At 37.2% G+C, this 26,719-nt stretch overlaps 1 long non-coding RNA gene across 1 annotated transcript; it reads left to right on the forward strand.

Annotated features, from left to right (window-relative positions):
* Positions 1 to 6,827: 6,827 nt before the first annotated feature.
* LOC103351197 (uncharacterized) lies at positions 6,828 to 26,380 on the forward strand. The gene is made up of 4 exons (XR_007910226.2): positions 6,828 to 7,619; positions 9,669 to 9,848; positions 15,295 to 15,390; positions 21,486 to 26,380. It is a non-coding gene; the product is annotated as an uncharacterized lncRNA (long non-coding RNA).
* The last annotated feature ends 339 nt before the right edge of the window (positions 26,381 to 26,719 follow it).

Here is a 26,719-nt window from a genome sequence, read left to right on the forward strand (position 1 = left end):
TGGAGTGTAGACTTGTGCAGAATTCATAAGGCAAACAGGATGTAGATCTAGTGTAGCACATTGTGGCCTAAAAATAAAGGCAATTCACACTGTTGACACAACGTTAGTTACAAATCTTTTCCATGCTAACTGGAATGTTATTTTATGTTTCTTAAACAGTGAGGGATCTTAAGAATTTTTTCCAAGAATTGAACAATACGCTTTAAGTCCTAGAGAAAAAAAATAATTCAATACTTGGCATTGGATCAACAATGTATATTCAAAATTAGTATTGTTAAGGATACTCATTATACTGTAGATTAGCTTTGGGTACAACAGATTTTTCCTGAATTTATGTTACTAACTTTATCCTTTTGTTTGTCTCAAAGTTTATATGAAAGTCTATACTTGGAAGCATATTTTAATTCTGAAAACAATAGTGGTATGCAAAACACAAGAAATAATTGAGTCTTCTCTTTAGAATAAAGAAATAGATCAATATATCCAGGATCTTTTGTTACCACATCAAACACACATTTTAAAGCAAATTGTCTCATGTCAGGCTGTCTAGTAGCTTTTATGCAAAAATTATTTTTAGAAGGATGAGGAATAGTCAAGATCAAAAGGAGTCCTAATTTGTAGCTTTATACTGGGAAAACTGAGATAGACCCAAGATTTCATTTTGCAAGAACTGAGTATAACAGATTAGTTCAAAGACAGTAAAGTCATGTATTGTCCAAAAGAATGACCTTTTATTCCCTCCTGTTTGTTCTCTATGGATAATGTCTATGCCTTGCTTACTATAAAAGTATCACCTTGTTATTGTAGAGAACTTGCATATAAAAATATGGAAGAGAAAATAAAAATCAATTACCATTCCTCAGCAAGCACAACCAGCAATACCACGTTCCTCCAGGAGGTAGTACTTGGTTCAAGTGTGACTTATTATGGGTGGATTAGAACAGCGAGGCTCATTCCTCATTTTCTTCTGACTGTAGAAGGGATCCTTAAACTGCTAGGGTCACATGTAGAGTCTCCAAGGAGAGCTGAGCTGAGTGATATAGAGAAAAGTTCTGTGTTCAATGACATGATTTTGAATCCTCCAATCTGCCTACTTAATAAGAATTTCTGGGCTTTTGATGAATTTTTGTCTCTGTATCCAAAAGTCTTTTGGTTTATAAGTCCATTCCTGAGCTATGGAACTAGTACAAGCAACAACTATTATGGCTCTCTATTAAATGATCCTGTAGATCTAGCACTTTGCTGAGAAACATGAGGAAAGTCAAAGAAAATAGATAATTCTTGCCTATACAAGGCTGTAATTGGATCTGATTTCTATTGTTACTATATTATAGGATGCCAAGTCTGAAATAAATGTTGGAGATTCTGTCATCCAGAAATGTCAACTATGTGGCATTGCTACTACAAAACCCCTCCTGTCTTGTCCAGGAAAAACACTACTAGCTGATCATGACACTCTATCCAGCTGAACCTAAATTTCTTTTTCTTTTTTTTTTTAACTTTTATTTAATGAATATAAATTTCCAAAGTACAGAATATTGATTACAATGGCTTCCCCCCATAACGTCCCTCCAACCCGCAACCCTCCCCTTATCCACTCCCTCTCCCCTTCCATTCACATCAAGATTCATTTTCATTTCTCTTTATATACAGAAGATCAGTTTAGCATACATTAAGTAAAGATTTCAACAGTTTGCTCCCACACAGAAACATAAAGTGAAAAATACTGTTTGAGTACTAGTTATAGCATTAAATCTCAATGTACAGCACACTAAGGACAAAGATCCTACATGAGGAGTAAGTGCACAGTGACTCCTGTTGTTGACTTAACAAATTGACACTCTTCTTTATGGCATCAGTAATCACCCTAGGCTCTTGTCATGAGCTGCCAAGGCTATGGAAGCCCCCTGAGTTCACTAACTCTGATCATATTTAGACAAGGCCATGGTCAAAGTGGAAGTTCTCTCCTCCCTTCAGAGAAAGGTACCTCCTTCTTTGATGACCCGCTCTTTCCACTGGGATCTCACTCGTGGAGATCTTTCCTTTAGTTTTTTTTTTTTTCCCCCAGAGTGTCTTGGCTTTCCATGCCTGAAATACTCTGATGGGCATTTCAGCCGGATCCGCATGCCTTAAGGGCTGATTCTGAGGCCAGAGTGCTGTTAGGACATTTGCCATTCTATGGGTCTGCTGTGTATCTCACTTCCCATGTTGGATCCTTCTCTCCCTTTTTGATTCTATCAGCTAGTATTTGCAGACACTATTCTTGTTTATGTGATCCCTTTGGTTCTTAGTCCTATCATTACAATCAATTGTGAACAGAAATTGATCACTGGGACTAGTGAGACGGCATTGGTACATGCCACCTCGATGGGATTGAATTGGAGTCACCTGGTATGTTTCTAACTCTACTGTTTGAGGTAAGTCAGCTTGAGCATATCCCGAATTGCACATCTCTTCCCTCTCATATTCCCACTCTTATATTTAACAGTGATCACTTTTCAGTTAAGTTTCAGCACTTAAGAATAATTGTGTATTGATTACAGTATTCAACCAAAAGTATTAAGTCGAACAAACAAAAAAAAATACTAAGAGGGATAACATATTAAGCTGCTCATCAACAGTCAGGGTGAGGGCTGATCAAGTCACCATTTCTCATAGTGTTCATTTCACTTTAACAGGTTTCCTTTTTGGTGCTCAGTTAGTTGTCACCTATCAAGGAGAACATATGGTATTTGTCCCTTTGGGATTGGCTTATTTCACTCAGCATAATGTTTTCCAAATGCCTAACAGGGATCACTTTTCAGTTAAAATTTAAACACCTAAGAATAATTGTGTGTTAATTACAGAGTTCAACCAATGGTACTAGAACAAAAAAAATACTAAAATGGATAAAGTATTACATTGTACATCAACCGTCAGGACAAGAGCTGATCAAGTCACTGTTTCTCATAGTGTCCATTTCACTTCAACAAGTTTCCCCTTTGGTGCTCAGTTAGTTGTCACCGATCAGGGAGCACATATGATATTTGTCCCTTTGGGACTGGCTTAATTCACTCAGCATGATGTTTTCCAAATTCCTCCATCTTTGAACCTAAATTTCACCTTAGGGTCGATGTCAGCATAGCATTCCAGGAAGTCAGAGCAATCAACTGCAGTCAGTTCTCAAGACAAACCTATTTCAGCCCTTTCATTTTAAAGATAGGAAAACACAGGTCGACAGGGTAACTAACTTGCTCAGGACCATACCCATATGGACAATATGCTGTTTTTCTGTTTATCACTTACTGCTCACAGCTAACTAAAATCTCTAAAAAAATCCTCAGTGGTTGTCATTGCTTTTGTTTATACTGTATTGGTTTAGACAAATGATACAACAAAAACAACCTCATAACATGCCATAAGAATCATTGTTTCTCATATGAGGTTGATTTGGTTGTTTAGCCCTGTTGATATCTACCAGTTTCAGCTGATGTGTGTTAAGCTACAGGTTTGATCTGTTCCACATGTCCTATCCTCCTTAGACCAGTGGGGCTAAGCCTGGACATGTTCTTCTCCCAGTGCGGGGCACCCAACCACAAAATGTTTTCAATCTTTCTCTTACTTAATCTTTGTTGCTATCCCATTAGCCAAAGCAAGTGACATAGCCAAACCCATAGGCAAGGAGTAGAGGACACAGAACTTTTGTCTGTTGGGGCTAAAAATTTACAGGACAAAAGCATTTGGATAGAGAGAAGAGTGAAACATTAGGGCCAGTGAAGCAGTGTGTCACCAGGAGTGGGTAGTGTAAGATGTCATAAAATGATTTAATGGGAGGAAGAATAATCTTTCTGAGCTGGAGGTTTTTTCCCTAAGAACTTCTTTAAATAAGTCATATCTGGTTGTCAGTTGAAGAGGTTAGTAGCTTCCATGTGGAGGGAATAGCTTGAATACTTGCTCACTGAGGAAGAGAGAGAGAAGGCTAATGTGTGCAGCAACATCGAAGACACTAGAAAGTTCTGGTGGTTCCATTATTATATGAAAAGTGGATTTATTGGTGTGAAGTAGAGACGTGATATACTGTAATGTGCAATTGGCAAAGATCATTGGCTACAATGCAGAGAACCAGTTAGGGTCTTTGCTATGTTGTTATACCTGGTACCTTCACCTCCCCACTCTTTTCCTGTAACTGTCACTCATCATTCCGATCTGTATTCCAATGTCAGTTATTCAGGGAATAATTATCTGATCTTCCAAAAGATATTATGATGTATTCCTCAGAGTATGGTTTTCCTGTTTTTTGTGCCACTTGATGCAATAGTTATTTCACATTTATTTTGTGATTACTTGATTCCTGCCTAAATCTCTCCACCACTAAGCCCTGAGCTCCAAAGTCTCTATTTATCATGACATTCTCAGCTGGGAACTCAGTGACTATGTATGCACTAGTTACTGACTACATGTGGTTTAAAAGAATAATGAATGTGTGCTTCTGAATAAAATATTAGGATAAATACTGCGTACATACATGTTTAACTTGACCAGTTATTATACATGATAATATTTTTGAGGTGTATTTCAAGTTAGTAGTGGTTAGAATGAAGCAAAAAATCTGAAAATTAAAATAGAATAATTTTCATAGAGAAGAATGAAGTAATTAAGAATTTAAACCAAAGCTACATATGCTAGTCTACAAAAACCTTGATGCCTGCAGCAAGGGCACCTGTATGACCCAATGAATATGATCAATACCTTCCAAAGATTGAAGATTAAAAGTGAGCCACTGAGTTGCAGTAAGAATCATATTAAAATTCATAGCACTGTTAAATGACAAGAAGTCTGTTGGAGCAGAAACCAAGTAAAATTTACATTAGCTCTGGGACCTTCACCTTGGTGTCACGTTCCCTCCCCCAGTCAGTGATCTCAAAAGCTCTTGAAAAGGGGTCACTCTTACGTTTGATAGTGCAAGAAAGAGATTAGGCAGAACATCAAGAGTAATCATGGAGCAAACACAAATTGCAATTCTGGGTCATCAACAGCAGACTAAGCTGTCCCAGAGGCCATTTAAATCTCCATAAACTTTTGCTCCATCCTAATCCCTAAACCCTAAAGACTGTTGCGTTTGTTTATATGGTTTATAGTTTTATATTCCAGAAAATGCCCAAAGAAAACATGAGTTGGCAGGAAAGAAAAAAAACCTGACCTTGGAAAGTAAATGTTGTCTGTAATTTAGGAATTTTTATGGATGTTTTTGTGTGTATATGTACATTTTTATGGCTTTAAGAAGTATGGATTTGGCGCCAGTGCTGTGACATACTAGGCTAAGCATCTGACTGTGGCACTGGCATCCCATAGCGTCATCAGTTCTAGTCCCAGATGCTCCTCTTCTGATCCAGCTCTGTGCTGTGTCCTGGAAAAGCACTAGAAGATAACCCAAGTGCTTGGGACCTTGCATGCACATGGGAGACCCAGAAAAAGCTCCTGGCTTCTGGCTTTGGATCAGCCCAGCTCCAGCCATTACTGCCATTTCAGGAGTGAACCAGTGGATGGAAGACCTTTCTCTCATTTCTCTCTGTCTCTTACTCTCTGTAACTCTACCTCACAAATAAGTAAGGATCTTTTATCATAGGAATGCTGGTAGCTCTGTGTCTGCTCACTTGCATCCTTAGTTATTATTATTATTTATTGCTTGGACTTGCAAACTACTGCCAAAACCTTTGTTTCACAATGGATATTTCAACATATTTCCTTGGGCAGCTTTGTAGAAAAATTTCCTAGCTGGCCCACTCTGCTGTGTGCTATCCCCTTTGCTTTGTATGCATTGTGCTTCAGTTGACACAGGAAGTTTGCTTTCCCATGGGAGCGTGACCATGCAATTCAGAGTCCTGAGAACTTCACAAAGCATATTTAGATTCATTGCAAGTTGAGCTTCCTTCTTGCAAGTGACAAGAAGAAACAGTAGAGTTGTTCAGAGTGGCCTTTTCATGGAAGACAGTACATGTGACAGTTTGGACTCTTGGGTACTTTTAGCAGTTTCTATACTCTTACATGTAATGTTTTGATATTTTTCATAAGTATTTGCATGTGTGTACATATGTATTGCTTTGGGGCTTCATATTTCAGTTGAATTTAGTTTCTTCTAAATTTAGTTTTTTTTCAGTTGTTTGCAATAAAGTCCATTTATTTTTAGATTTGGAGGCTAGAAAAAAATAACATGGTTTTTAAAACTGTGGATGCAATTTTAAACAAATATCAAATAAGATTAAGAAAAGGAATAGTCTATCAATGATAAAAATGTATGGAATGCAAAATATGCCATTTCTAAGTTACTCTATCTAGAATGACAAAGTAAAGTTGACTTCAGAGACAACAGTAAGGTTTTCAAGAACTATCACCTTCTGTAAAATATTCTTTGCTGTGATTTCAATATTTGTTCCCTTTCAAGCTCAACTGTTACAATTCAGTTGCCATTTTAATAGTATTAAGATGTGGGGGTTTTAGAGGATGATTAGAACACACAGAAGCTGCTCTGATGAATACATTAGCATTGTTATTGTGGGAGTGGGTTCTTTATAAGAGAATGAATTTGTTCCCTTTTTTTATCTCTCTGTTGCTCTCTTGTTCCTTTGCCCTCTTGTCTTCTGCCATGGGATGAGAACGGAAGAAGATGCCAGCTTCCAGAAATGTGAATCAATGAATTTCTGTTCATTGTGTTATCCTTTCTTATATTCCATTATAGCAATGATAAGTAGACTAAGACATTATCTTTTTAAAAAAATATTTATTTGAAGGACAGAACAACAGAGAAAGAGGCAAAGACAAGGAGAGAGAGAGAGAGAGAGAGAGAGAGAGAGAGAGAGAGAGAGAGAAGATCCTCCATTCATTGGTTCGCTCCCCAAATGACTGCAACAGTGAGGGCTGGGCAAAACTGGAACTCCATCCTGGTCTTCTACATGTGTGACAGAGGCCCAAGTACCCAGACCATCAACTGCTGCTTTCCCATGTGCATTAGCAGGGAGCTAAATCAGAGGGGGAGCTGTGGGACTTGAACCAGCACTCTGATATGGAATGCAGGCATCACAAACAACAGCTTGGCCTGCTGCTCCTAATGCCAGCTGGCTAAGACATTCATCACCAGTCGTGCTGTCACCTGAATTTCTACATTTTAGTCCATGCTAAGGTTTTGGGGCAAAACTAAAAGTGCAGTTTCCTGAGCTGGTAATGGTAACATAGATTATGTCATCATTTCTGAATGAGAATGCAAATTCCTAATAATTTATTCATGAAACCCAGAAATCAAAGACACCATTATTGATGAAAGATACCTGTGGTAGGGTCATGATTGGCCCCTGAGAGGGCAGCAGTATTCTATAGCTTGACCTAGGTGCTGGTTATGCTAGCATGTGTATAATTTGTTGACTTTCGTTTATTTATGTTATGGTACAATAAACATTAAGGAATTGTAAAAGGAAGTAAAACCAGTGAGATAACTAGGACATAATGATCATAGAAGTACAAAAGAAGCCAGAAGAATGAAACATCCCAGCAACCAAGAGAAGATAGAGGAGATGTGCATCAACAGCACTAATGGAAGAAGCAGTGTCAAGTGAGGATGGACAGATGGCTTTAAACTTAACTGGGAGGTAAGAAGTGACCTCCATGTAGAGGTATTAGTAGAACAGTTGAAAATAAGAGTCCAGTTTTTAAGTAGAAAGGATAGAGTAAGGACATGAAGTACTTTATTTAAAAACTCAAAGTGCTGGGAAAACTGGATCTCTGCACGTAGCAGTATGAAAATAGACCCCTACCTTACACCTTACACAAAAATCCATTCAAAATGAAACTAAGACCTAAATTTATATCCTAATATAATCAAATTACTAGAGAACATTGGAGAAACTATGCAAGACATTGGCATAGGCAAAGACTTCTTGGAAAAGACCCCAGAAGTACAGGCAATCAAAGCCAAAATTGACGAAAGGGACTACATGAACCTGAGAAGCTTCTGCACTGCAAAAGAAACCCTCAGAAAAGTGAAAAGGCAACCAATAGAATGGGAGAAAATATTTGCCAACTACATGGTTTATAAAGGGTTGACATCCAGAATCTATAGGGAGCTCAAGAAATTCAACAACAGTGAAACAATCCAGTTAAGAAGTGGGCAAAGGACTTGAGCTGCCATTTTTCAAGAAAAAAATCCAAATGGCCAAAAAACACTTGGAAAAATGCTCAGGATCACTTGCCATCAGGGAAGTGCAAATCAAAAGCACAATGAGGTTTCACCTCACTCCAGTTTGAATGGCTCTCATACAGAAATCAACAAACAACAAATGTTTGTGAGAATGTGGGGAAAAAGATGCTTTAATCCACTTTTGGTGGGAATGTAAACTGGTGCAACCACTGTGGAAGACAGTATGGAGATACCTCAGAAATCTGAATGTAGTTCTACCATATGACCCAGCCATCCCACCCCTGGGAATTTTCCCAAATCAAAAGAAATCAGTGTCTGAAAGAGTTATCTGTATCCCTATGTTCCTTGCAGCACAATTCATTTATTCATTTTTATTTTTATTTTAAAATATTTATTTATTTGAAAGGTAGAGTTACAGACAGAGAGGGAAAAACAGAGAGAAAGGTCTTCCATCTGCTGGTTCACTCCCTAAATGGCCACAATGGCTGAAGCTGAGCAGATCCAAATCCAGGAGCCAGAAGACAGGAGCTTCTTCCGGTTCTCCCATGCAGGTACAGGGGCTCAAGCACTTGGGCCATCTACTACTGCTTTCCCAGGCCATAGCAGAGAGCTGGATAGGAAGAGGAGCATCCAGGACATGAACTGGCTTCCAAATGGGATACTGGTGCCCCAGGCAGAGGTTTAGCCCACTATGCCACAGCACTGGCCCAGCACAGTTCCCTAGAGCTAAGATATGGAATCAACCCAGATATCCATCAACTGATGATTGGATAAAGAAATTATGGTGTATATATACAGTATGCAGTACTACTCAGCTATAAAAAGAAAATGAAATCCTGTCTTTTGCAATAAGATGGATGCAACTGGAAGCCATTATACTTAATGAAATAAGCCAGTTCCAAAAGACAGATATCATGTTTTCCCTGATCCCATCAAAATGGACATTTTGAGTTTTGGGGATTTTTTTTAAAGATTTGTTTATTTATTTGAAAGGTAGAGTCACAGAGAGAGGCAGAGGCAGAGAGAGAGACAGACAGACAGACAGAGAGGTCTTCCATCTGCTGGTTTACTCCCCAAATGAATGCAACGGCAGGAGCTGCACCGATCCAAAGCCTGGAGCCAGGAGCTTCCTTATGGCTTGTGATGTTGAGTGTCTTTTCATAATATTTGTTGGCCATTTGTATTTCTTTTGAGAACTATCTATTCAGATCCTTTACCATTCCTTAACTGGATTGGTTGTCTTTGTTGTTGTTGAATTTTTCAAGTAGAATATATATCCTGGATATCTTGTGTCAAATAAGTAGCTTGCAAATATTTTCTCCCATTCTGTCAGATGTCTCTTCATTGTAGTAATTGTATCCCTGACTGTACAGAAACTTTTGAATTTGATATAATCCAATTTATCTAGTTTCACTTTTGCTATCTATGTGTTTGGGGTCTTATGCAAGATGTCATTACCTATACTGTAGGTTTGAAGTGTTTCCTCTGTGTTTTCTTCTAGAAATGTTTATACTATCCAAAAGACAGAAACAAATGCTGGCAATGTGTGGATAAATAGGAATTCTTATACACTGGTGGTGGAAATGTAAATTACTGGAGCCACTGTGGAAAACAGTATGGAGATTTAAAAAAAAACAACTGGGAATGAAACTATAATGTTATCCAACAATCCCACTGCTTGGTATGTACCTGAAAGACATGAATTCATTGTATCAAAAAGATACATGCTGTACTATATTTATAGCAACACTGTTCACGATAGCTAAAATATAGAATCAATCAAGGTATCCATCATCGGATGAATGGAAAATGACAATGTGGTAGACACTGGTATATATAAATAATGGGATATTGTTCAACTATAAGAAAGAATGAAATCCTGTCATTTGCAGCAAAAAGGGTAGAACTGGAGGATATCATGTTTAGTGAAATGAACCAGACACAGAAGGACAATACCACATGTTTTCCCTTATATGTGGTTGCTAAAATTTAAAATAAAAAGCTCATAGGCTTGGAGGAGTAGCTGGGATAAAAATTGTTTGGGTTGAAATAATAGAAAATAAAATAATTGTGACAAAGATACTAATGATAATGATACTAATGAGCTCTTAAAAAGGGATACAGGGTTAGATATATTTGGGATCTACCTCACAATTTTTGTTTTGTAAATTTCAAACTATTCTGAAATTAATTTTCAAGAAAAAATCTTTTAAAAATGAACAATGTAATCAGAATAAAAGACAAATTAACTGCAGATAGGGAGCTAGTCAGAAGAGGGTTGAATCTACTTTATGAGGGTAGAGTCATCTGCAGAAGTTAGTTTAGCTTGTGAGTCTTGGGAGAAAAGATTTAAGTGCTGAAGGAATGAGACACATCTGTATAATTTTAGAAAACAGTTAATAAAAAACAGTTTATAAAGAATTGTTGAAGAATAAGTTGTAATTCCAAGATATTCCCAAAACAATCTGATTGAATGAGGTGGACAGACAAAAACTGTGACATTATCAATGAATTTTTTTAACTTTTATTTAATGAATATAAATTTCCAAAGTACAACTTTTGGATTATAGCAGCTTTTTACCCCCATAACCTCCTTCCCACCCGTAACCATCCAATCTCCCACTCCCTCTCCCATCCCATTCACATCGATTAGTTTTCAATTATCTTTATATACTAAGTAAAGATTTCAACAGTTTGCACCCACACAGAAACACAAAGTGTAAAGTATTGTTTGAATACTAGTTATAGCATTAATTCACATTGTACAACACATTAAGGACAGAGATCCTACATGACGAGTAAGTGCACAAGAGACTCCTGTTGTTGATTTAACAATTGACACTCTTATTTATGGCGTCAGTAATCACCCGAGGCTCTTGTCATGAGCTGCCAAGGGTAGGGAAGCCTCTTGAGTTCGCCATCTCTGATCTTATTTAGACAAGGCCATAGTCAAAGTGGAAGTTCTCTCCTCCCTTCAGAGAAAGGTGCCTCCTTCCTTGATGGCCTGTTCTTTTTACTGGGATCTGGCTCACAGAGATCTTTCATTTAATTGTGTTTTTTTTGTTTTGTTTTGTTTTGTTTTTGCCAGAATGTCTTGGCTTTCCATGCCTGAAATATTCTCATAGGATTTTTAGCCGGATCCAAATGCCTTAAGGGCTGAGGCTAGAGTGCTGTTTAGGACATCTGCCATTCATGAGTCTGCTGTGTATCCTGCTTCCCATGTTGGATTGTTCTCTCCCTTTTTTTATTCTATCCGTTAGTATTAGCAGACACTACTCTTGTTAATTTGATCCCTTTGACTCTTAGACCTATCATTATGATCAATTGTGAACTGAAATTGATCTCTTAGACTAGTGAGATGGCGTTGGTACATGCCACCTTGATGGGATTGAATTGGAATTCCCTGGCACGTTTCTAACTCTACCATTAGGGGTAAGTCCAAGTGAGCATGTGCCGAACTGTACATCTCCTCCCTCTCTTATTCCCACTGTTATATTTAACAGGGATCACTTTTCAGTTAAATTTAAACACCTAAGAGTAATTGTGTGTTAATTACAGAGTTCAACCAATAGTTTTAAGTAGAACAAAAAAATACTAAAAGGAATAAAATAGAAAGTTGTTCCTCGACAGTCAGGACAAGGGCTGATCAAGTCATTGTTTCTCACAGTGTCCATTTCACTTCAATAGGTTTCATAACTGGATTTCATTTTTTTACTGCTATATAGTGTTCTATAGAGTACATGTCCCATAATTTCTTTATCCAGTCTACTGTTGGTGGGCATTTGGGTTGGTGGGCATTTGGGTCTTAGCTATTGTGAATTGAGCTGCAATAAAAATTGAAGTGCAGACAGCTCTTTTATTTGCCAATTTAATTTCCTTTGGGTAAATTCCAAGGAGTGGGATGGCTGAGTTGAATGGTAGGGTTATATTCAGGTTTCTGAGGAATCTCCAAACTGACTTCCATAGCGGCTTAACCAGTTTGCATTCCCACCAACAGTGGGATAGTGTCCCTTTTTCCTCACATCTGTTGTTGGTAGATTTCTGTATGTAAGCCATTCTAACCGGGTGAGGTGAAACCTCATTGTGGCTTTGATTTGCATTTCCCTGATTGCTAGTTATCCTTAACATTTTTTTCATGTGTCTGTTGGCCATTTGGAATTCTTTTGAAAAATGTCTATTGAGGTCCTTGACCCATCTCTTAAGTGGGTTGTTTGTTTTATTGTTGTGGAGTTTCTTGATCTGCATGAAGTAAGAACCCTACCTTACACCTGACACAAAAATCCACTCAACATGGATTAAAGATCTAAATCTAGGACCTGACACCATCAAATTATTAGAGAACATCGGAGAAACCCTACAAGCTATAGGCACAGGCAAAGACTTCTTGGAAAAGACCCCGGTGGCACAGGCAGTCAAATCCAAAGTTAACAATTGGGATTACATCAAATTGAGAAGTTTCTGTACTGCAGTCAGGAAAGTGAAGAGGCAACCAACAGAATGAGAAAAAAATATTTACAAACTATGCAATCGATAAAGGTTTAATAACCAAAATCTACAAAGTTTTCAATGAGTTTTTCAATGTGGTAGATGGGTAGTTAAAATTACAACTTCCTATAAATGACATGATTATAGAAGCTATAGGAGATATCTCATTTCTTTCAAAATTCATCCTGATAACTTTCCCTTTTAGTATATTTTATTTTATAGCAATGTTAATATAATGAAGTTGAAAAAGTATTTTGGCATATTTAGTTGGTAAAAAAACTTTAAGTTGACTTAAATTAACAAAAATATTTCATCAAATTAATAGATGTACAAACTTGAAAATTCAGTGAAGGTTATTTTACAAATATATACACAATAGCATCAGAATCAGATTTCTAATTCTAAGGACTGTTTGGATGTTTATTTAAGTGTTTTCATCATTTGAATTTACTTTGAAAATATGCCAAACTTCATCAAATCCAGTAAAATGATGACCGTGAAGTAATAAATAAAATCAAATCACTTTGTGAAATCACATTATATGGGTATAATTGGATACACCTAGCTGCCTCACACTGATACTTAATAAACATTTTTTCACAGTGCAGTATAATTATCAGTCCCCACTGAACTATGTGTGCAAAATTGATGAAACATTTGCACCTTAATGAACAGAGATATTTGCATTTCATTACTAGGTTGTATAATTCTGTGCATAAACTTTATGAAATAATTTTATGCTGAATTCATTGCAGATAAAAGTAAAATTATTTTCTAAAAATCTATCCTGAATTATTTTATTCCTAAGAAATGCCTGCTATTACTAATTTTCCTTCATTTTAAAAATGTGTATTGAACCAGAGTGAGATTACAAATTTAAAGATCCATAACTACTGATTACACTCTAAGATCTATGAAAAATTTATCATTAACTTGGACCAAGGCAACATTTTAAAACATGCACATTTTTAAGTAACTTCTAAAGATAGTGAGCCTTAACTTACTTTGATTGGTATTAATTATATAACAAAAGCAGACATCATTTACAAGTTTTGAGGCCTAAATTCTGTACTAGAATTGTTGAATAGCAAATTAACAAAAGGAAATGATCAAACCTCTTGTTTCTCTAATCATATCCTCAAAGTTAGAAGAGTGTCAAGGTTACTTTGGACTTTATTTTCTAGGGACAGAATTCCATTTTGCCTAAAAGCTAGCATATATATTGTTAAGACTCTTTTCTTCCTCTACTACCAATAGGTTTGTAATTCCTATGTCTGATTATTCCTACCCTAAAATAGATTTGGAGTGGTCAGCCTGGACAAGTGCAGTTCTAGAAACTGGGATAAATCTTTATTTCTCAGTACATAGTCTGTATTTGGAATGGAAGTCAAGTTTTCAGTAGACTTATTTTCAATCATAAATTATAAACTAATAATGATTGGAAAATATGAGTCTTCCTCTCTCTCTGAATTCAGTCATAGCATTTTTAATTAGAATGTAAGGTCTTTATTTTCAATTGATCATATAATGGTAATTTGTCACACAGCAAAAGATAATGAAGATCCCTTGGGTTCATTGTTACTATTAGTGCCTGCTTAGTGGCACTATTTAGTATCACTCTGTTCCATTACTCTCAATCAGATATTTATGGATATAAAACAAGTAAGTAAGATTATTGTAGTTTCTGTATACCACATCTGAACTTTTAAGAATTTAATTTATAGTTATTATTAACTTTAGGAAGTGATAATCTAGTTAGTGTATAGTAAAACACTTGGACAAGGATTAACAATACTTTCAAAGCTATATATGAACAAGTACAAAAGTACACACTGACTTCATTCAGGTTGGTTGACAAAATTTAAGGTAGAAATAAAACCAGAGGCTGACGCCACGGTTCACTTGGCTAATCCTCCACCTGTGGCGCCAGCATCCCGGGTTCTAGTCCCGGTTGGGGTGCCGGATTCTGTCCCGGTTGCTCCTCTTCCAGTCCAGCTCTCTGCTGTGGCCTGGGAAGGCAGTGGAGGATGGCCCAAATGCTTGGGCGGGCCCTGCACCTGCATGGGAGACCAGGAGGAAGCACCTGGCTCTTGGCTTCCGATCGGTGCAGCGCACCGGCTGCAGCATACTGGCCACAACAGCCATTTGGGAGGTGAACCAATGGAAGGAAGACCTTTCTCTCTGTCTCTCTCTCACTGTCTGACTCTGCCTGTCAAAAAAAAAAAAAAAAAAAAAAAAGAAAGAAAGAAAGAAAGAAAACCAGCAAGACAATTTTACCTTCTCTGTGGGTCTTCTTGCTCACTGGACTTATTTATATTTTTATGTTTTTATTAGTATAATTTGATTTAACTTTATATGATGTACACTTTCATTCAAACTCATGGCTATAATTGCCATGTGCATAGAGATGACTGTCAAATATCTTTATCACTCCTAAATCTTTTTACTGAGTTTTCATCTTGTATAGGACTTACACACCTGGGTATCTTAATTGTATGCTTTCTAATGATATCATAGAATCTTACATAGTATAAATACTTCCATTTTAAAGCTCCTTAAGACCATATACAAGGCTATGCATCCATTATCTATTATGTCCTAATGTTCCAACCTTATCTCTTACTCTACCTCTTATTTTCCAGCTGCCCGGAACTCCTTGCAGATCCTGAATGCACCAGGCAACTTCATGCTGTGTCCTACGCCATCGTTGTGCAAGGAAATGACCTCCACATCTTTTAGTAAGTAGCTCAAGCAAGGCTTCCTCCATGATGATATACAGAGTGTGCCATTTTATTGATGTTATATTTTTAATGTTCCAGCTCCCATATCTTATACAAATATATATGCTATTAACTGTCACAGTAGCATTCATGTCTGTATCCTCCACTTGACTCCAAGTCTCTTCATGGGAGCTAGCATTGTGGTGCAGCAGGTTAAGCTGCTGCTTATGATGCCAGCATCCCATATCAGAGTGCCAGTTTGTGTCTCAGCTGCTTCATTTCCAAACCAGTTCCTTGCTAATGTTCCTGGGAAGGCAGCAGAAGATGTCTCAGTTTCTTGGACTACTACCAACCATGTGGGAGACCAGGATGGTGTTCATGGTTCCTGGGTTTGGCCTGGCCAAGACCTGTCTGTTGTGGCTTTTGGGGGGAGTGAATCAGCTGTTAGAAGTTTTTCTCACTCCTTTTTTCTCTGTTTCTGCCTTTCAAATAATAATTATATAAATAATAAAAAACATTTTCAGAGGAAAAACTGGATATCTCTATAGTAGTTAAATATTATATGTAAATATTCATTGAGTAAGTGATAAATAAATAATTAAATAAGGAATCTGTCCCTTTCCTAGTTGTATTTCACTTTGTCATTTGAAAAAGTTGTAACCATTTGTTATTTTTAGATAATAAGTTTTTTCAATGAAAAATGAATAAATTTTTATAATACTGATCTATGGGAGACTAGATTGGTACAGCAATTCTAGAAAGAATCTGAAGATATTTAATGAAACGAGTGCATGTGTACCTTGTATTCCAGAAGCCTCTTTCCTGGGCACGTAGTGCGGGAGCATTTTCACATAAGGCTGTGAAGGGACTTGTTTCAGAATCTTTATTGTATATTACTTGTAGTGATGATGAGTTGGGGGTCATGTAGCTATCTACTACTACGGAAATGGAAAAGTAGAATGATATAGATGTGCATCACAAATTATTGTCCAGAGTTAATATACAATGGATGATGTCCACACACATGGCTGTATGTTTTAAAATGTAGTGCTGAGTCAAAAACTAAGACTCAAAATTATATCTACAGAACAATAGCATCACATTAAAATACATGCACAAAGCAATACAACTTATAACAACACATGCATACAAAGGACTAGTGACAAATACATTAGAATACCTCACTGTAAGAGGGAGAGAAATGGGAAGGAGGCAAGTGAATGAAAGGGATTAAAGTGCCAGAGAACTAGCTCTAAAAATGGTCCATAAGGTTTTAAATATAAATGAATTCTAGTTAGATTCTTTAGAACGGATACCTCATATACTAACTGAATTATTCTATAAGAAAGAAAAATGTAGAAAGCTTCCCAAATCATTTTTATTCATTTTCTGATACCAAAATCTGTATTGAAACAAGGGAAAAGAAGCACTGTGATGAATGGCTTGACTCCATCTGTGACATGTGGCTGCTGACGGATTGCAGATCCTTCCCCTTCCCTTTGCCCTCTTTGCCTACATCTGGGCAGGCTGATGAGAAACACTGAGCGCTCCTTTCCTTGGCATGAGCCCAGAAGTTCAAGCCGTGCAAACCCTGGCCTACATAGGAGAATCTGCACCCACACCACACACAGTAAGAAACAAAGATGCCTGCTCCTCCCTTTGCTCAAGGCGTTGCAGATCAGCTTTGTTGCTTGCCGTGCTGTCCCATAAATCCGTCTTACATGAATAGCAGACCTCTCATACTGTCTTGTGGCCTGTCTGGCATCATCACTCTTGATATCAGAACCAGTTCTAGTGGGAGATTGATCCACCCTCAATAGGCCACTACAAAGCCATCGCCACTGTGAAAACTGGGAGCCTTTCCCCTCTTGCTTTTATGTTGCTCGCTGACTCTACTGCCCCCTGGCCAGCACACATTCTGAGGTAAGCCTATTATAAATTCAAGTACTTGCATAGGAAGTTTTTTATAGTAGGTAATTAGAGACAAGAATATGGATGTGAAATCCTCCTTAAAGTGATCATGGGTCATGTTTTGGCTGGGACTAGCCCATGTAACTCAATTCTAGCATAAACTATAGCTTATTCTAGACTCATGTAACAACTCGTGCCATGTGACCATCAGTTGTGTGTCTAGGCCAGGGACTGACCCCCTGTACAGTTTATAGGTCCATTTGTTGTTTACTCATGACAAGAAGAGTAGTTACCATGTTGTTTGCTGAGGTCCACAATCCTAAGTTCAGAGCTCATTAGCATCCTATAATGCCTTAGAATGTTTCTGTTGCTGTTGACCAATCTCTGTTGCAACAAAGACCTAGATCCTCAAGATCGTATGTGAGAACTTTAATGATACCCCATGGCATAGACTCTAAAGAAAAGTAACCTTGGCCGGTGCCACGGCTCACTAGGCTAATCCTCCACCTGTGGCACCGGCACCCCAGGTTCTAGTCCTGGTTGGGGCGCCGGATTCTGTCCCGGTTGCTCCTCTTCCAGTCCAGCTCTCTGCTGTGGCCTGGGAAGGCAGTGGAGGATGGCCCAAGTTTATGGGCCCTGCACCTGCATGGGAGACCAGGAGGAAGCACCTGGCTCCTGGCTTCGGATTGGCGCAGTGCCCGCCATAGCGGCCATTTAGGGGGTGAACCAACGGAAAGGAAGACTTTTCTCTGTCTTTCTCTCTCTCTCACTAACTCTGCCTGTCAAAAAAATTAATTAATTAATTAAAAAAAGAAAAGTAACCTCAAATAATTTATACCAAGCCCTCTTAATGATCCTGAGAACAGCACCATCCTAGTGGATAACTGTAAGAGAGACCAGCAGCGACTTTGTGTTTACTTGACTATTGTAGCTTCTCAACATATTGATTAGTCAAACCCAGCTTAATCCCAGGATCTCTAAACTCAAAGTAAGATTTTCTATGGGGGGAGGGGGGCACTAACTGCTAATACTGATTTGGTACTCCAGGTTAGAGAGGATTCCCACAATCCCCAAAATATATTCAATAACCAAATAAATAAACTAAAATAATTAAACTTAAAAATATCTTCATACTATGAATATTATATAAGCGGTCACATTCTGGTGTACCTTTTTTTTTTCTATTCTGTGTATCTCTATTTGCCCAGGGAATTGAGTATTGTTTTATATGCTGCATTGTCCCTCTTAATATTGTAATGATACATTTTATGTGGCATTCATATTGTTCAAAAGCATGATTTAAACATCAGTATGAAGCTTCATTATTTGTATGAACTACAATTTATTTAATCACCTTCTATTGTCGAGCAATGGAAATATTTATGATAGTGAAAAATTGGAAGCATTGTTTTATATATGTATACAATGTATTGTTCTGGATATTTTTTCTTTTTTTTATTTTATTTTATTTTTTTTTTACAGGCAGAGTGGACAGTGAGAGAGAGAGACAGAGAGAAAGGTCTTCCTTTGCCGTTGGTTCACCCTCCAATGGCCACCGCGGCCGGCGCGCTGCGGCCAGCGCACCACGCTGATCCGATGGCAGGAGCCAGGTGCTTCTGATCTCCCATGGGGTGCAGGACCCAAGCACTTGGGCCATCCTCCACAGCACTCCCGGGCCACAGCAGAGAGCTGGCATGGAAAAGGGGCAACCGGGACAGAATCTGGCGCCCCGACTGGGACTAGAACCCGGTGTGCCGGCGCCGCAAGGCGGAGGATTAGCCTAGTGAGCCGCGGCGCCAGCCTGGATATTTTCTTTAGCATAGATACCTAAGTAGAATTATTTAATCAATTTTTTCATGATAATTTGTATGTCTGCTGAAATTTTCTTCTAAAAGAGCTGAATGACCTTATATCCTGTGATCTTTCCAAAATCTTGGATTCATCACATCAGAAGTGTGACTTTAAAAAATAAATTAAAAACTTCAAGAAGTTTGAGTGGTTAAATATGGTTATTACCTCATGTTCTTATTTGCATGCCTTTGTTCTAATAACCTAGTAAGTAAGGTTGAGTATTTTCACATTTGTTGGTCACTTATTGACCGTTAGCAATATATATCTTCTATTCATTTGTTCCCTTTTTCATATAAAAGGCAAAGAAAGGGACTCTCATTTAGTTTGTACTAACTTATTCATTCACATATTTATACCCAATATTTGTTCCCAGTTGGTGGTTTGTGAGTATCTATTAAGTAAAAGCTAGCATTTATTTAGAGTTTACTTTAATTAACTTTTATAATAACTTTATGCCTAATGTTATTATCACTACTTGACAGATGTAGAATGTAAGGCATATATTGAGTGCTTTGTCTAAGGCAAGTTCTGGCCTCACACTGTCTATTGTAAGCATGCCTCCACCAACTGAAAGGCCCGTTGACTTCACATTGTCCCAGGATCCTAGAGTGAGTGGATAACAGGAAGGAGGATCTGGTTACACAGTAATGATAATGGCAGTTTCCTCAACAGAATGAAGCACAGCACCTTGTTGTATTTAATTGCCTCAAAAACCTGCATCTTCAATCACTTTGATATATCCCTGTACTTAAAATAGAGGCTGATGTCATTTGGCTATATTTTCTTATATTTTTATTCAATACACATTTGAAGAGTGCCATGAATATTTGCATGCTTTAGAGCTTTAGAGTTAGTCCTGCTCCAAATGATTCCCCAGTCCCTCCTTGCTCTCATTTGTTCCAGTTTTGGATTTTTTAAAGATTTGTTTATTTATTTGAAAGGCAGAGTTACAGAGAGGCAGAGAGAGAGAGAGAGAGAGAGAGATGTCTTCCATCTGATGGTTCATTCCCCAAATGGCTGCAATGGGTGGAGCCAGGCCAATCCAAACCCAGGAGCCTGGAGCTTCTTCTGGGTTTCCCACATGGATGCAGAGGCCCAAGCACTCAGGCCATCTTCTGCTGCTTTCTCAGGCACATGAGCAGGGAGCTGGATCAGAAGTGGGGCCGCCAGGACCCAAACCAACACCCATATGGGATGTTGGCACTACAGGCAGTGGCTTTACCCTCTATGCCAGCCCCTCAAGTTTGGGATTTTTAAAAAATTATAATTGTTTTTCATTTTGTGACTTTATTGTATAATTTGCATTGATGATTTATGTGCATTACAGAAGAGGATCAATTTGCATGTGCATTCATCATACAGAATTAATAATAAATGTGAACATTGATCCCATTTTCCATGTACAAAAGATTTGCAAAAAAATCATGGAAAATGTATTTCATGAAAAAAACTATATCTACCTCAAAATTTTTGAGGTTTATATGTATACACAAACACACACATGTATGGTGCGAAACAGCTAAAATTTGCTTTATTCTTGCTTTTTATGCCTATTCTTTTAACTCCCTCCCTATCTATAAACAGCCAATGTCAAGAGAGGTTACAGCAAAACTGCAGATCTGATCTATGTTGTAACATTGAATGGAGAAGCCCCCAGCATTAAAAATACATTCATTAGAATGTTGCCTACTAAATGGATTAATATTTTAAAATTTAAAATGAAAAGAATATAATTTCAATGGCATTTACAGTTGTTATTTTGATGACTTTATAGCTTGAATCCTATGAAACAACATTTTCCTTCAAATCATGTCCTTGCCTGTGCTGAGTGAGCCATCTCTGTTGCCTCCCAGTGTGCACAATAGCAGCAAAATGGAACGGGGAGCCGAGCCAGGACGTGAAGCCAGACATTATCACAGGGATATAGGTATCCCAAACAGCATAAATGGCTGCATGAAGTTCCTTGCCCCACCAATGTGTTCTTGTATCTTCTATTGTTCAGAAAGTATTTTTTGTTTGTTTCTTATTTTGTTAGTACATATAGTGAGAAAATATTTGGTAAATACAGGAAAAACAGTTTCAATTTCATAGCACAAATGAAAAGTAATGTCTTCTTAGATTACTAGAAACATTTACTTCTGCTTAATTACTTTACATTGTAATCATTTTAAGTTGCAAGCAAAGAAAGGAAAATATTTCAGTGTAGCACTGAAAATTGTTGAATTGTTTTAGTTACTATTGCCTTTTTTCAATCCAGAGAAATAAATCATCCATATTTTAAAGAAGCATTAAAATACAAGAGATTTACCCTGTACTTTGCAGAAACAAAATAACTTACCTTTGTTTTACAGATTCCCTACCACCACCAAAGGAACTCTGAACATTGCATATTACTACACTATTCTTCAAATCCTGTGCAAAGGGAATAAGTAAACTATGTTGATAAAAGAGAAACAGCAAAGTTTAGTGTCTCTTAAAAAAACAAAATGGTAAGTAAAGTAGATTTTCTGCCCTTTATCCTATTTATTTTGGCTGGGACTATCTGGAATTGAAGTAATACTGCTGGACTTTGATTCTCATTTTAAACATTTATTGTGTGTTAACCAGGCTTTGTATATGTGGTAAGGCAAGCACTGGATTAAGCACTGATGATGTAAAGATAATAGGCAAAACATTTCTGCTTGCAAATTATTCACAGTCTTATGGAGACCAGAGAACAGAAGGAAGACAATTGTAATTTATTACATTAAAGGTAAATTCAGAGAATTTGTGGAGCAAATAAGAGGAGATCATTTCTAGATTGGAGGATAAAAGGACATGGAAGGTTTCTGGTTGCAGAGGTCTGCCAGGTCCAAGTAATTTTTTAAGACTCTCCAGGAACCTTACCTAGAAGAAATCAGAAGTTCTGAGTATCATAATGTTCTCATTTCATTAACTGTTTTTGCAGAAACTTTTTACTCACAGGGAAGATACAAAGTATAATGAGAAGAACATAAATATAGCAATAATCACATCTAGGTTTGATGCACAGCTTAGTCACTCATAATGTGATTTTGGAACAGTGACTACATTTCCTTGGACCTCTGTTTCCTTATTTTTAAAATGACAACAATAATGAAGTAATTTGTAGGATTAAATGAGACAACATTCAATGTTTGATCAAGTTCCTGGCATTTAACAAATATCTTATATCCATGAACATTAATTAACATTTGTTACCTTTTATATGATTAGCACAACCAAAATTATTCACAAGAAATACAAAATCTTTAAAAATGTGTCAAATAATTTAGTTACTTGGAGCAATGTTTTAGTATATGTGCTGGAACAATGTTTTAAATTAGATACAAGTTATTTCTGATATTGTTTATATGTATACAAAGGCTTTTGATATTTTTGTGTTTTTTTTCATATTCTACAACTTTACTAAACTCTCTTATGTGCTCCAATAGTCTCTTAGTAGGGTATTTTGGTTCCCCTGTACATAAAATTATGTCATCTGCAAACAGGGATAATTTGTCTTCCTATCTTATATTTTGTATTCATTTGATTTCCTTTTCTTGTCTAATGGCTCTTAATAAAACTTCCAGAACTATATTGAATAGCAATGGTGAAGGTGGGCATCTTTGTCCAGTTCCAGATCTGAGTGGAACTGCTTCTAACTTTTCCCCATTCAATATGATACTGGCTGTGGGTTTATCATATAGTACCTTGATAGGGTAGAGGAGTGTTCCTTCCATACCCAGTGTTCTTAAGGTTTGCATCATGAATGATGTTGTATTTTACGAAATTCTTTCTCTGCATCTATTGAGATAATAATGTGGTTTTTATTCTTTGATGTGTTATTCTTTGATTCTGCTAATGTGATGTGTCATATTTATTGATTTGCATGTGTCAAACCATCCCTGGATATCAGGATAAATACCTGGATATCAGGATAAATTGGGCTGAATGAATGATATTTCTATTGTGTTATTGGATTTGATTAGCTAGTATTTTGTTAAGGATTTTTGCATCTATGTTCATCAGGGATATTGTCTGTAGTTCTCTTTCTCTGGTGTTTTCTATCATTCACAATAGCTACAAAAATTTAAATACTTTGGAATAAATGTAACCAAATATGTAAAAGATCTCTACAACGAAAATTACAAAATATTAAAGAAAGAAATAGAAGAAGACACCAAAAATGAAAGAATCTTCTGTGTTCATAGGTTGGAAGAATTAATATATACAAAATGTCCATACAACCCAAAGCGATTTACAGAGTCAATGCAATCCCAATCAAAGTCTCAATGACATTCTTGTCAGATCTATAAAAAATGCTAAAATTCATATGGAATCACAAGAGACCATGAATAACTAAGGCAATCTTTTTTTTTTAAGATTTATTTATTTGAAAGGTAGAGTTACAGAGAGGCAGAGGCAGAGAGTAAGAGAAAGATACTCCATCTGCTGATTCACTTCACAAATGGCCTCAATGGCTGGAGCTGGGCCAATCCAAAGCCAGGAGCCAGGAGCTTCTTCCCATGTGGGTGCAGGGGTCCCAAGGACTTGGGCTATCTTCTGCTTTCCCAGGCTTTAGCAGAGAGCTGAATCAGAAAAGGAGCAGCTGGAACTCGAACCAGTACCCATATGGAATGCTGGCACTGCAGGTGGTGGCTTTAACTGCTATGCCACAGCTCTGGCCCTCTGTGGCAATCTTAAAGAACAAAAACAAGCCAGTGCCACGGTTCATTAGGCTAATCCTCCACCTGCGGCACCAGCACCCCGGGTTCTAGTCCCGGTTGGGGCGCCAGATTCTGTCCCAGTTGCTCCTCTTCCAGTCCAGCTCTCTGCTGTGGCCCAGGAATGCAGTGGAGGGTGGCCCAAGTGCTTGGGCCTTGCACCCGCATGGGAGACCAGGAGGAAGCACCTGGCTCCTGGCTTCGGATCGGCACAGCGTGCCAGTCGTAGCAGCCATTTGAGGGGAGAACCAACGGAAGGAAGACCTTTCTCTCTGTCTCTCTCTCTCTCTTTTTAACTCTGCCTGTCAAAAAAAAAAGAACAAAAACAAAGTCATAGGTATCACAATACCAAATTTCAATCATACTACAGGGCAGTTGTAATCAAAACAGATGCAGCTGACAGAAAAATAGACATGAGGACCAATGGAACAGATTGGAAACCCTAGAAATTAATCCATTCATCTACAATCAACTCATCTGACAAATGAGCTAAAATCACTCCCTGGAGAAAAGACAATCTCTTCAACAAATGATGTTGGGAAAATTGAAACTCTGCGTGTATGAAACAAGACTCTTCCCACCCTATACAAAAATCAACTCACAATGGATCAAGGATATAAACCTAAGACCTGAAGCCATCAAATTACTGAAGGATGACATAGAGAAAACAATGCAAGACATTGGCATAGCAAAGACTTCTTGGGTGAGACTCTAGAACACAGGCAATAAAAGCCAAAATAGACATAGGGGGTTACATCAAGCTAAGAAGTTTCTGCACAGCAAAGGAAATACTCAACAAAGTGGCAACCAAAAGAATGTGAGAAAATATTGCAAACTATACATCTGATAAAGTATTATTATCCAGACTATGTAAGGAGCTAAAGAAACTCAACAACAACAAAGCAAACAATCTGGTTAAGCAATAGTCTAAATGAGCATTTTTAAAGGATGAAATACAATTGGCCAACAAACACATGAAAAAATGCTCAGGATCATTAGCCATCCGGGAAGTGCAAATAAACACCCCAGTGAGGTTTCACCTAACCCCAGTTAGAATGGCTATCATCTAAAAATCAAAAATAATAATAAATACTGATGAGGATATGGGGGAAGGGTAACTTAATGCACTGTAGGTGGGAATGTAAACCAGAACAAACATTAGGGAAGAAAGTATGGAAATCCCTCAGAACTCTGAAAATATATCCTCCATATGATCCAACTATCCCACTCTTGGGAATATACCCAAAGGAAATGAAATCCACATATTAAGAATGATCTGAACAATCTCATGTTTATAAGCAGCTCAATTCACAGTGCTAAGATATGGAATTAATGCAGATGTCCATCAACCAATGACTGGATAAGGAAAATGTGGCATATATACACTGTGGAATATTAGTAGTAAAAAATAATGAGATCCTGACTTTTGCAACAAAATGGATGCAACTGGAAACCGTTATGCTTGGTGAAATAAGTCAATCCCTGAAAGACAAATATCATATGTTTTTCTGATATGTATTAGTTAATATAGAGTACAAAAATGTATAGGAACAAAATGGGCATCCTGTGACTTGACTGTTACTTTTAGCCTTCTTTATGCTCCTGTGGAACTGTGGTCTTTCTACTCTTTTTACTTGTCGAATGTTATGGTTAGTGATGTGTGAAGCCTGTGATTATGGTTAGTGGTGCATTAAGCTTCTGATTGTTGAGTGGACTGAAGTTATGTTTTTACAAAAATTAAAAGAAAAAAGAGTTTGAGGGAGGAAGAGCAGGAGGGAAGGTATTCTGGCATTAGAATTGTAGCTATGAAATTATATTAGTAAAAATTAAAGAAAAATACAACAACTTGGATGTCAAGTTACAAATAGACTTTATTCTAAAAATTCTTGTGGATGCCCAGTATTTTTAAATATCATTTCCACTTATGACAGTTTTATTAATAAAAGACCCATGATCAAACAAATACCTATTGAATACATGTTCATGTTGGTTTAATGTTAGAGCAGAAAATCCTATTTAACCTATAATGTAAGGGAAAGTCAAGAAATTCCTTCCATTTGCTCCTTCACACAGTGCCACCTGAATGACATGCAGCTTAGTAAATGGCTAGTTTCACCACTTGTCTTTATTTCTGCAAGAGTATAACACTGGAATATTTGCATGGGTATGACATAGACAGCAACATGTAAGCAATCATGTCTATAGAGTGTGATTTCACCCTGCATAATATTTTATCATTTTCACATTGGGGCCTTATAATGACTTGATAATTGGTATTGTAGATTATCAGAAATTTATGAAATCCTTTAAAGCACTCAGCAATGCCTTAAGTAACTTTATTCATTTAATTCAAGAAATATGCCTACTATGATCTAGCTCTGTGCTAGGTGAAAAATGTGATTAATGAATAATGGCATTTTTCCAGCTTTGGAAAGCCTATAAAATTATGAAAGAAAATACTATACACATTGATGGATAAAACCCCAGCCTCTGCTTGCCGAGTGTTCACATGTGTAGGAAAATGTGTGCTATAGTAATTTTGTTATGAATGAAAGTGTTTTATTGTATATAAGATATGTGTAGTATTATATATGATATATAGATTAATAGACTCTAAGTGACTTTATTCCTTAAGTTTGCTTTGTTATTCATTCATTTTTTTAACATGAAGATTCTTATTAGTCTTCCTTCAGCATTGTAGATAAATTCAGTTAAAAGCTCTGAGATTATAAACTATTGTTTTATCGTACTATTGATATTTGCTTCCCTGTTTATTAGTGCATCTGTGTATTAATACAACTGGAATAATAACACAGAAACAAATTGGATGCTGATATTAATATAAGAATGCAACTATTATT

The sequence above is a fragment of the Oryctolagus cuniculus genome, chromosome 12 (assembly GCF_964237555.1).
Source record: "Oryctolagus cuniculus chromosome 12, mOryCun1.1, whole genome shotgun sequence".
NCBI lineage: Eukaryota > Metazoa > Chordata > Mammalia > Lagomorpha > Leporidae > Oryctolagus > Oryctolagus cuniculus.